This window comes from Ixodes scapularis, unplaced genomic scaffold (genome assembly GCF_016920785.2).
Source record: "Ixodes scapularis isolate PalLabHiFi unplaced genomic scaffold, ASM1692078v2 PGA_scaffold0__279_contigs__length_252992795, whole genome shotgun sequence".
NCBI classification, from domain to species: domain Eukaryota; kingdom Metazoa; phylum Arthropoda; class Arachnida; order Ixodida; family Ixodidae; genus Ixodes; species Ixodes scapularis.
Window position 1 is genome coordinate 3,773,004 of NW_024609835.1, and position 11,764 is coordinate 3,784,767.

Below are 11,764 nucleotides of genomic sequence, written 5' to 3' on the forward strand. Positions count from 1 at the left end.
CAGAAACGGTAAAAACATGGAAGTTGCTGACGCACTTTCAAGGCTGCCACTTCCAGTCAAGCATAAAGACGACACCAAAGAATGCCTTGCAGTCTTTGATTCAACGCCTCTCACTGCGAGCCAGGTGGCGGGTGCGACTAAAAGGGACCGCATTCTTTCCAAAGTAGTGCAGTTCACCTTATCTGGCTGGTCCGCGCACTACGATGATCAACTGCAGCCTTTTTACGTTCGTCGAAACGAACTATCGTACGAGCAAGGCTGTGTCACGTGGGGCCAACGAGTCATCATTCCGGACGAACTTAAAAACGCAGTGTTAGCACTGTTGCATGAAGAGCACCCAGGAATGCAAAGAATGAAGATGCTCGCGAGGTCTTTTGTTTGGTGGCCGTTGATTGACAAAGATGTCGAAGCCATTGTCCGTCAATGTAAAGTGTGTCAAACGACCTTGCCTGCGAAGGCACCAGGACCACTTCATCCATGGACTTATCCAACTCGTGTTTGGCAGAAAGTTCATGTCGACTTCGCCATGAAGGATGGCTCGAACTTATTCCTTCTAGTAGACTCCTACTCAAAGTGGATAGAAGCAAAATGCCTCCGTACTACAACGACATCAAAAACAATCGACTGTCTCAAAGAGATATTTGCAGCCTATGGCTACCCGGAAGAACTGGTTAGTGATAACGGACCTCAGTTTACTTCGCACGAGTTCTCTGATTTCGCCGCTTCTCACGGAATTCGACACACTCGTACGCAACCGTACCATGCTTCGTCGAATGGGGCAGCAGAAAGGCTAGTTCAGACAACAAAAGCTTCTCTACTCAAGCAAGTGCTTCACGATAACTTAACAGGCCAGCACAGAACTCTGCATCAGCGACTTAGCGACTTCTTGCTTGCTTACAGGAACAACCCAAATTCTGTAACGGGAAGAACGCCGGCTGAGCTGTTCCTGAAACGACAACCTCGAGTAAAGCTTTCGCTCTTGAAACCAAGATTTGTGCAGGACATGAGGAGTCGTCAAAACCGAGACGCCACACATCGCAACGAGGGCCGAGGAAGGGACCTGCAGATGGAAGTTGGCGATTCAGTTTTCGTGAAGACTACGAGAGGGGAAACCCTGTCGTGGGAGGAAGCTGTCCTGGCACAACGCGTAAGCGACTCTACGTTTGTAGTCAAGGTCGGAGATCATTTTCGTTTTGTCCATGTCGACCATTTGAGACCCAGGTGGACATCTTGACCAAAGACATCCATCCACCCGGACGTCGCGCAAGAAGCAGAGCCCGCTCTAAGTGCCAGTAGTCAGCAGGACTTTACAACAAACCTTCCAGAACGTGAGACCTCTGGTGAATCCATGGTTAGCGGTCCTACTGCGGAACAGCTGGACGACGTACGCTTAGGTGACGCCACTTCAAGAGAGCAACTGGCATCGCAGCCTGAGGCAGAACACTCAGCAGCGCAGCCCTCAAACATCACCACGGCTACAGCCATGGCATCACCCGAAGAGGCCCCTTTGCAAAGAAGTAATCGCACAAGACGTCCACCAGATCGCTATCAAGCCTCCAACTATGAACGCGAAAAGAAACGCGTGTAGCTTTAATTTAAGGAGGGAGGAATGTTCCGCACCGGCCACGGGCTCTGATAAGATTGTATAACCCCGATGACGTGTGCTCGCTCGGCATGCAGTGTTATCTATAAAAGAGCGCTGCTGTCTGGGAATAAAGGCTTTTTGCGTTGCTGCCATCAAGGCGTCTGTCTGCTGCTTAGAACCGAACAGGGGACCACAAAGGAAGAAAAAGAAAAGAGTGGTAGTCATACCATACCTGCATGAAGTATCCAACAATCTTAAGAGAGTGGGCTTGCACCCAGTAGTAAAGTAGTTCTCTCAGCCCTGGAAAAATTATCTAGTCTGTGTAAGAAAGTTAATTCTCATTAGGACACAATAGGGACAAGCGAATGCACAACGAAGCATAAAACTTGCTTCTTAAAGCGCGTAGAAGGGGTTGTGTACTCCGTCCCGTTGTCGCGCGACCGTAAATATTTAGGGCAGACAGGCCGCTGCCTGTATGAACGTTTGAGGGAATATAGGTACCACGTTTATACGGTCATATTAGGGCATCTCATTGTATATAAAGGTTGTGGTTGTGCCCCCATTTTTGCTGAAAGTAACGTACTAAACAAAGGAAGAGACAAGATTAAGCAGGAGATACTCGAGGCCCAAGAAATTGGTAGATTGGGGCTATAGTGCGGAGAGCACTTCCTCTGTGTCATTGACAGATAAAGTACTACGGTTTTTCGACCGAGGGAGAGCAGTTTGTGTAGCTGTCGATGAGTGATATAACATTATTTTAACCTTTTTACGGTGTTTACTTGTGTTTATTCATTGGCTTGTTTTTCGTTTACACCGGTTACAAATACTATGTGACAACGGAAATACAGTTCAGTTGTAAGTTAGCACTGTGTCTCTGTCTACATTCCTCGTCCATGTGTCGCTGCGCTTTTTAATCATGATGGATCTCCAGCTGGCCTGACTTTCCACCCTTGTTGTCAACATACTAATTGCAATTTGTCATATATAAAAGATAATGTACCTTATCTTTACCCAAGCAATGGTATAGAACTGTATCATTACTTTCGTTAGTCAAAACGTTTTGTATAACTTATAAGTGGGCACGAACTGTAGATCTGTCTAATCACCACTACATTTCTGCATATGGCACATACTGCCGTAAGGTTTCTGTACTTGGTCTTTTTTTGCTGTATGTTAGGGTGTCTGACAAACGTTCAGAGCCCACCGCGAGCGTGTCCAGAGTGGGCTAGGCCACAAACACGCTGAACTGCTATCGTCGGTTTTGTAAGAGTTTCTCATAAAAAAACAAAAACGAGTTTAAAACCGTAGTTTTACTATATAAATTTCTAAATTTACGCCTATAGATTTCTTATTATATTTCTAATGTCGCAAGTAGTGAGACCCTTCAAACAGCCCGTTTAAAGGGCAACTCCGGTCCATACTTTCGATTTTGGGATTATGACAGTTTTTAGTGCAGTCAGCGTCCCTCAAGTGCAAGGTGTAATTTTTTTCTCGTTATTGTGCGTAGTTTTAAAGATATGACGCCTCAAATTTTTGTTTGGGGCGCCACCAACAAAATCGAAACTAGCCGCTCGAGGCCCCGGCAACACTGGAAATCTGCCGCAATCTGATCGTGACGTCAGGATCGTTCTCGTTCAACGAGTAGGCGGGCCGAGCGGCACCTAACTCTGTTGCGATAGCCGTCTAAAGATAGGAAGTAAGCTGATTTTATTTTAATTCTGTATACGTGGTAGTTATCCAGCATATGTAGCAAGAGATAGTGCGTATACCCAAAAGCTAGCGACTGGAAAACCCGTGAACTCGTTCGGTGCCGTACTCGGCGGCCGCCGCCGTGCATGCGCTATGCCGTACTCGTCGCTCGTAAACCCAGAAGTTAGCGACTGGAAAACGAGTGAACTCGTTCGGTGCCGTACTCGGCGGTTGTTGCCGTGCATACGGTCTTCCGTACTCGTTGCTAGTGCTAAATTGTCATCGGGGCTTCGTCGATGGAGCAACATTGCTCTACGCCGCGCTGCCAGTGACGCACAGTACTGGGGGTCCTCTCGCTTTCCCGCTACGGGTCAGTCTGAGACACGAAGTTTTGAGGCTCGTCGTCGTGGGCCTCGGCGCCCGAACACATGTGTGCTGGGCTGTACACGTCTGTTTTTGTTTTTTTTTCCTCGGGCGCGTAAAAGACGGAGTCCAAAGTCCATTCGCCAAACAGCGTTCACCCACACCTTCTCCAATTTCTGGTCCGTTGGAAACTTGTGAAAGAAGCACCCCCGGGTTCCGCAGCGGGTTGTGTGAGCAGCCCACAGCGCTACAAGTTGCACTCGGCATCTTTCGAGGAACAGCTGGGCAGTCTTGGGCCCACCGAGTTGCTCGATAAAACGAGTCTTCGAGTCCTCACAAACAAATAAACAAAAGGCTATACCGAAGCTACACGGGCTACAGATAAAAGCAACGGCTAAACACGCCAATCACAAGCCGGAGAAGCGGTGGTAGCGCCTCAAAAAAGCACACTCCGCGCAACGCCCGGGCCGGAGGAAAAAAAAAAGAGAACGATACGGACGTCACGGCCCAATGTTGCTTTAGCGATCGGCAACCCGCTGGCCGCCCGCTAAGGAGCAGCGGCTCGCGGCGGGTCGCATTTTTTTATCGGCATTAGTTCAGAATGCGGCGTCCCACGGACGTAATATTTTGGCTGGGGTCGTATTTTGTGTCACTACAGCGGTACCAGTAATTTATTTCAGTTTGAGTTTTGGCCGGAGTTGCCCTTTAAGTACTGATATGTTATATCAGAAGAAGGGCTGTTCCAACAATGCTCAAATGGAAAAATAAAAAGAAGAAGAAAATATGCTACTTCAGTAATAATCACACACAGGACATGTGCTAAAAAGGCACTATCGTCCTGAAAGTCAAAACGCGTAAAGTAAGGCGGGGCAAAGTGCGACGTTTTAAGCTACCGCCATCTCTCTAAAAACCTTGCAATGTGATGAACCTAATACCTTGCCGACATGTGCCAGCACTTGTACGTTTTACTTCATAAAAATTCTGCTACGATTCAGAGAACGACGCTGGCGAACGAAAAGCGCAGTAATTGTTCGTGGATTGACGAGGTGTAAAGATGTCGTGAAATTCTTCCCTTGCGTTCTTCTGGAGGCGCGTTGCAGCTGAGTTACGAAAAGTTACTGCACTAAAATAAGCTAGCTAACCGTGGACAAAAGGTTATCGCTCCGAATTCTGATTCTTGTGGTGACAAAAGTGTTTAAATAAGAGTATATGTAACATGAAAACGTGATAATATCGCTATCAACAGGCGTAAACTGAGTTCTGACGGATTATGTGCTTGCTCCCGAGCAATAGTCCTTTTTCCATGTTGTTTGGGATGATCCGGACATAAAACAAAGTATGCTTCATGATGCAAAAATAATACGAAGAAAGAACTTCAAGGTGTGCATTAGGAGCGTAAGTCTATCCGCGATGCAACTACAACTGAATCATTTGGTGTATCTAAGGATGCATTCTCAAGGCATGCAATAAAACTGAACGAATGTAATGATCTAATGCAATATAAACGTTTATTAGGATCGAAACGATGAGTTCTTTTCGAACACCAAGAAAAGGAGCTTGTCGAACATATTGTGCGTAAGGAGAAGTTCCTTTTTAGAGCACATATAGGTGTGTGCAAAGGCAAGTTTACACCTACTGTGAAATTGATGAAACCGAGGAGGAACATTAACCAGGGTGAAGAAAATAGTATGCAAATTCTTCGTTTACTCAGTAAGCTGGTAAAGCTGGAGCGTTCTTCAAGTCGCACAATGAGCGCCAAATGTGACTGGCCTTACTTAGTGTGTAAAAAAAAAAAAACTGTGATGCAAAAACGGGCCTTTTTTGTGTGGAACCAATTCACGGTGTCCAAAGAATGGGCTCACAAAGATTGCGTAGGCGCCCAATGAATATACTTCAAATATTCCGAGGACAAACACAGAGCTGTCTTTTATTGAGAGGGTGTTTCATGTTAGCCCACTATGACTAAAATAATCCCTGGAGAAGTGGAACAAGAGGGACAAAGGACAAACATAAATCTCCAAACACAGCTAGGAGACTGGTGAGCGACCGAAAAAATCCGCCTGGTACGGGTATCGAACCCGGGACCTCTCCTTTACTGGTGGAGCGCTCTACCAACTGAGCTAACCAGGGGTTAGACGTCAGTGGAGCAAACGGCTTTTATCAGCTGCCACCAGTCTAACACCTAGCTGTGTTTGGAGATTTATGTTTGTCCTTTGTCCCTCTTGCTCCCCTCCTCCAGGGATGATTTTCGTCATTCTTGTCCAGCTCGCTTGCACATTTGCATTTAATTGCATTATAATCATAACCTTACATTGGAAGCTTCACCGTTGTTGGTGTTAGACTGGTGGCAGCTGATAAAACCCGTTTGCTTTAATTACGTCTAACCCCTGGTTAGCTCAGTTGGCAGAGCGCTCCACCTGTAATGGAGAGGTCCCGGGTTCGATACCCGGACCAGGCGGATTTTTTCGGTCACTCACCAGTCATCTAGCTGTATATGCAAATTTATGTTTGTCCTTTGTCCCTCTTGTTCCCCTTCTCCAGGGATTATTTTCGTCATTCTAGTCCAGCTCGCTTGCATCTTTGCATTTAATTGCATTATAATCATTACCCCACTAGTTGTCTCGTTATGATCATTGGGTCAAGGCGAAATGAGACATGTTTTACTTTTTTTTATTATCAATAGATATTTTAAACTTCTACTGACTGGAGTCTTGTCATTTTACTAACCGCATTATCAAGACTTCAAAGAAGTGTTTCATACAGTTTTTTTTTCTCAATTCGTAATGAACAAGAAAACGTCAACGATTTGGAAATATTTGTGCTGTTTATGCCCTGCCTTACCCAACCCACCCCTTAAGACATCTTTATAAAGACACGTGGGTCACGAGAAAATAAAAAGAGTAAGTTGGATAACATTTTGTTGCTACATAAAATCTGCAGGAGGGCCAAAGAAAACGAATCAAAATGCCCAGAGCAGCCATGCTTCAAGGCACATTGAGCATTAGGCGGTGCATTTTTTTTTTTTTTATGGGAGCAAGTTTTGAAGAACAGGACGCTGGCGAATAAATACCGCTAAAGTTTCGTGAAGTAAAATAAGTAGTGCGAGCGATGTAGTGACCGCGCTGTCTCTGGGAACTCTACACCCTAAGGAAAAAGGAGGAAAAAAGTAGCAATGGTGCGTTTTTCTCCCTTCTACTGACGCGGCCCCAAGCAGACACGAGAAGAAGCAAAGAACGATTTGTATTTTCCTTTTCCAGGCAAACGGGAAAAAAGTTCCGCCCTCCAACCTCATTTTCTTACAGTTTCGTTTTTCGAGCACATCGCGTGTTATTTAATACATGTTGTGTTGATTGTGCTTCAGCGGGAGCGAAGGCCTCCTGTAATTCCGACTCCCAGTCCAAACGTGCAGAATATTTCGGCTGCATTGATGTTTTTGCCACTAATTTTATCAAGGCGTTAGAAAGAGCGAAGTTTTGGAGCAGTGCCAGCAGCGCTACGTACACTGGTCTAAGATGCCGTCTCCAGATAGCGGAACCCACGCGGAACGACGCGGATCACACGGAATGTCGACGTTGACGACGTTATGGAAATCGCGGAAACTGCGTCGAGGACAGCCAGGTTTTTCTGCCGGGTGGCTGGTTGCCTCCTGTGGCGAGTTCAATTTTGTTTCCCGATGCCGAGTGCCAACCGGCAGTCAACGTGGTTCTATATTTGTGCGTGTCAGCAACATAGCAGCAACATCGCGATGGCAGTGTTGTGCTTTGTGAACGGAAGACTGGAATTATCGCCGATATGACCGTGTGTTCGCGTATCAGTGGTGTAACAACAAGATGACATGACGTAAACTATCCGGTATTGATGCCGCGGGTCGGGCTGTGATCAGAGAGGGCGGGGGTGTCGCAGGTTGACATACTGCTTTGCATTAAATATTGTAAGACAGCCTGAGGGATTACAATGCAATTGATCGACCTGCAGTTATTCATGTTGGAACGCAGGTCTGAACCGTAGGTCCTATTGTACAGTGGCGAATGTAACTGCCGTCTGCGATATCCTGTTGTCTCAACCCCAGAGCGATTACCCTCTGGGGAAAGGAATGAACAGTATGGAAATATGACGGAAAGTACGTATTTACAGTTTGGAATTTTTGCATTAAAAAGGAGGACAGATAAATTGAAAAAAATCTATCTTCTATTTTGCTATTTAGATTTACTACATTGCCTGCAGAAACTGCCCTCCAAGTGGCTCGTTGGGATGCGCGCTAGAGGTTTTCGAGTTCACCATGGCGTAGCTCCGTACACTTAACACATGCAGCAAGTCGCGACTTTGACTCCATGAAGTTGATCGAAAAGCGATTTCTCTGCCCGTGAAGCATCACTTTCAGCTGAGTGCATATCCGCTCTACAGAGATTAACTCAAAACGACAATTGCAGCCGTGCGTGAACAGCACAAATAAAAAACAAATACTACAACACAAAAACTGGCCATGCGGGGAAGCAAAAGCATGGCTTGGAACAACAGTGGAGCTAGCAGCTTATATTATTGGCTTTCAAATACATGCGGTATGAGCGTTTCCCTTTTACTAAGAAATTTATTCCCAGAGCCGTTCAAAATACTCTCAGGGGCACGACATTACTGGAAAAAATCAACATGCTCGGAATATTTTTTTATTGCTTAGGCAGTGACCGAGAAATTTTGTACGTTCAAAATGACCAGTATAAATAACGGAAACGCAGAGCTCGGAAGTAGTGATCGGGTTAGTGTGCTGTTGCATTGATGTTTGTATCTGCCGTGTATGTGTATGCGCTCAATATGTGTTCAGCGGATGCTTGCAGTATGTGTTATGTGTCTACATATGTGTATAATAAAGGTTCCCGAAGATCCCGAAGCGCAATGGTGGCGTAAGCAAATGAAAATATTTTTCGTAGAACATGATTGGGCGGTACCTAGCGCCATTTAGCCTAGCTACTTGCAATTACTCTGCTTGACCCTGCCATCTGGTGACAGGGTATTAAACCTTCCTTCACGCTTCGCGATAAGGGAATTGTGACTTGAGATATAGCAAAGGTAAGACGTAAAGTCGGCGTAGTAACTGGGTATCGGTTGTCTCCGTTGAACATCACAGTGCTGACGACGAGAAGTCTGAGTAACTGCTTTTGAAACGGAAGTCTCTTTACCTGTGGGGAGAAGCCGGCTTCGGAAATAAACACAGTTCGCGGGAAGCTCGTGTTACACTCTTCTTTGCTGCTCCTCTCATACCGTGCAAGAGACGTAGCGTCCTCGTCAAGCCTTATTTATCTTTATTTACTTAACAGGTTAAAACAGCGCAAAAGACAACGGACAGGGTAAAGATGGACACAGACAGAGCGCTGACTCGCAACTAAATTTTTATTGAACTCAAAGGGTGCAATATATACGCACAATTGAGAACAAAAAGAAGAAAATCAGCCTGAAAAACACCCAAAAGCAAAAGCACCAGAACGAAGCATCACCCCAAAAAAGTCAATCTCCTTCCTAGATAATGCAACAGAAGGGCTGCTGACACACCCATGACACCCAATCTTTCTATTTCTAGAGCCTCCGAAATTTCTCGTGTCAGCTGGTCCCGGTGGCGTTTTAAGGCCTCGCACTGTTGGAACTGAGGCTGGCATCTGCAGTCACGGCAATGTATGCCGAGGTGACCGGAAACTGTCGAAGAGACGTTGTAAGCATGTTCCCTTAGCCTGTCGTTGAGACAGCGACCTGTCTGGCCAACATAACGCATGCCGCAAGACAGAGGGAGGGAATACACAACTCCCTCAGCGCAGGTGACGTAACGATTGCGGTGCTTCGTAGTGCAGGCCCTCACCTCCCTATCAGAGGGATTAACGGCTCGGCATAATCTAGAAAGCTTGTCGGGGGCGGTGAACAAAACATCCACTTCACATCTGCCTGCAATACGTTTGAGGTTGTGGGCCACGCCATGCAAATACGGAATGAAGGCGAATGTTTTCTTTCTTTCTCGTCTTTTTCTACTGCTGGCAGAGATATCGCGCGTCTCAGATTAAGTCTTGGTTTCTTTGAGCAGTGACTCAGCAACAGCTGTCAACACGTGCGAGGGGAACCCAGCGACAGTGAGGCGTCCAGTTTGCTTATCGAAGCTAGGTTGAACTTTGTGAAAGCAAGACCTTTGCAAAGCATCTGTGTAGCAGGTTTTCGCGATTGCACGTTTTACAATTTTTGAATGCACGGACTCAAAGGGCAGAAAAGGCTTGCCGGCCCGAGGTTCCTAAGCCCAGCCTACCTGGTCCGGGCACATTGTTAAAGTTAAATCCAAAAATCTTATACATCCGGCTTCAGGTACTTCGTGAGTTAAAACAAATGGCGAAAGACAGGTTAGAAAAGATGCCTAAAATATAAGTCATTGATGAATGAAAGGACAATACGTCAGTTTCCAACAGGACTAAAAAATCGTCTACATAGCGGAAAACCCTTGCAACCTTGGTACCCTCAAGGTGTTCTAGAATGATGCGATCAATGCTTCCTAAGAACAAGTCGCTAAGAACAGGGGCGATGCAAGATCCAATGCAAACTCCTTGACGTTGCAAGTAGACAGTACCCTCCCAAGTCGCCAAGGTCGCCCTCAGGTATTTGTCAAGGAGCTCTAAAAAACCCTCAACTGATATTCCAGCCGTATTTTGGTAAGCAACAGCACCAAACCTGTCAACGCAATCATGAATGCAGACAAGAAGTTCATCGTGAGGCAAAGAGACGAGCGATATCCCTGCCAGCAGTAGAAAAAGACGAGAAAGAAAGAAAACATTCGCCGTCCTTCCGTATATGCATGGCGTGGCCCACAACCTCAAACGTATTGCAGGCAGATGTGAAGTGGATGTTTTGTTCACCGCCCCCGACAAGCTTTCTAGATTGTGCCGAGCCGTTAATCCCTCTGATTGGGAGGTGAGGGCCTGCACTACGAAGCACCACAATCGTTACGTCACCTGCGCTGAGGGAGTTGTGTATTCCCTCCCTCTTTCTTGCGACAGGCGTTATGTTGGCCAGACAGGTCGCTGTCTCAACGACAGGCTAAGGGAACATGCTTACAACGTCTCTTCGACGGTTTCCGGTCACCTCGGCATACATTGCCGTGACTGCAGATGCCAGCCTCAGTTCCAACAGTGCGAGGTCTTAAAACGCCCCCGGGACCAGCTGACACGAGAAATTTTGGAGGCTCTAGAAATAAAAAGATTGGGTGTCATGTGTGTCAGCAGGCCTTCTGTTGCATTATCTAGGAAGGAGATTGATTTTCTGGCCACTTGATTAGCTTGGTTTATCTTTTTCGAGGCGATGCTTCGTTTTTGTGCTTTTGCTTTTGGGTGTTTTTCAGGCTGATTTTCTTCTTCTTGTTCTCAATTGTGCGTATATATTGCACCGTTGAGTTCAATAAAAATTTAGTTGCGAGTCAGCGCTCTGTCTGTGTCCTTCTTCACCCTGTCCGTTGTCTTTTGCGCTGTTTTAACCTTTTAACAATGTCAGACCAACTCGCCCAGGCTTCAACCTTAGTATCTTGATTTGCTCGATTCGGTGGCCACCATAATGGAACGCAGGCGACGAAGGAACTTTGCTCCCCTGCTTTCAGGATGGAAATTTCTCCATTTCTGAAGGAACATTGGTCACAAATGGGTTTCTCCCTTTAGGGAAGACAATAGAGACACTTTCTTCTAAGAGTATATGGTAGATAAGAGTGTGGAGTAGGTACTCTTTTAGTTAGTGCTCCTATCATTTCGTCGAAACTCGTTTCATGGAATTACGTTTTTCGGACAATTTTTCATGGACACACGTTTTATCGACACACGTGCTGTCGACACGAGCGTTCTATGGACAGTCGTTACGCGAATTGCACGCTGTAGGGACATTTCCTCACAAGTGCATCACTGGGGTGCGCATTAACCCCCCCCCCCCCCCCCAACCTGCGTTCACGCCGCTTTGCGGCAACAGTCTGCGGCGGCTCACTAGAAATATGTTAACCCTCCTGACCGATCCCTGCGCGCCACTTCGCGGAGAAAGTCTCAAGCAGCTTATTAGAAAAACCAAAGCTAATCCCAGATGTCGATGAAACGACTTGTCGATGTAACAATCTGTCGATGAAAC

General features: G+C 46.3%; 1 non-coding gene across 1 annotated transcript; it reads right to left on the reverse strand.

The window, feature by feature from the left end:
* Window positions 1-5,694: 5,694 nt before the first annotated feature.
* On the reverse strand, window positions 5,695-5,767 carry Trnat-agu. Its single transcript has one exon. It is a non-coding gene; the product is annotated as a tRNA-Thr (tRNA).
* Window positions 5,768-11,764: the final 5,997 nt, after the last annotated feature.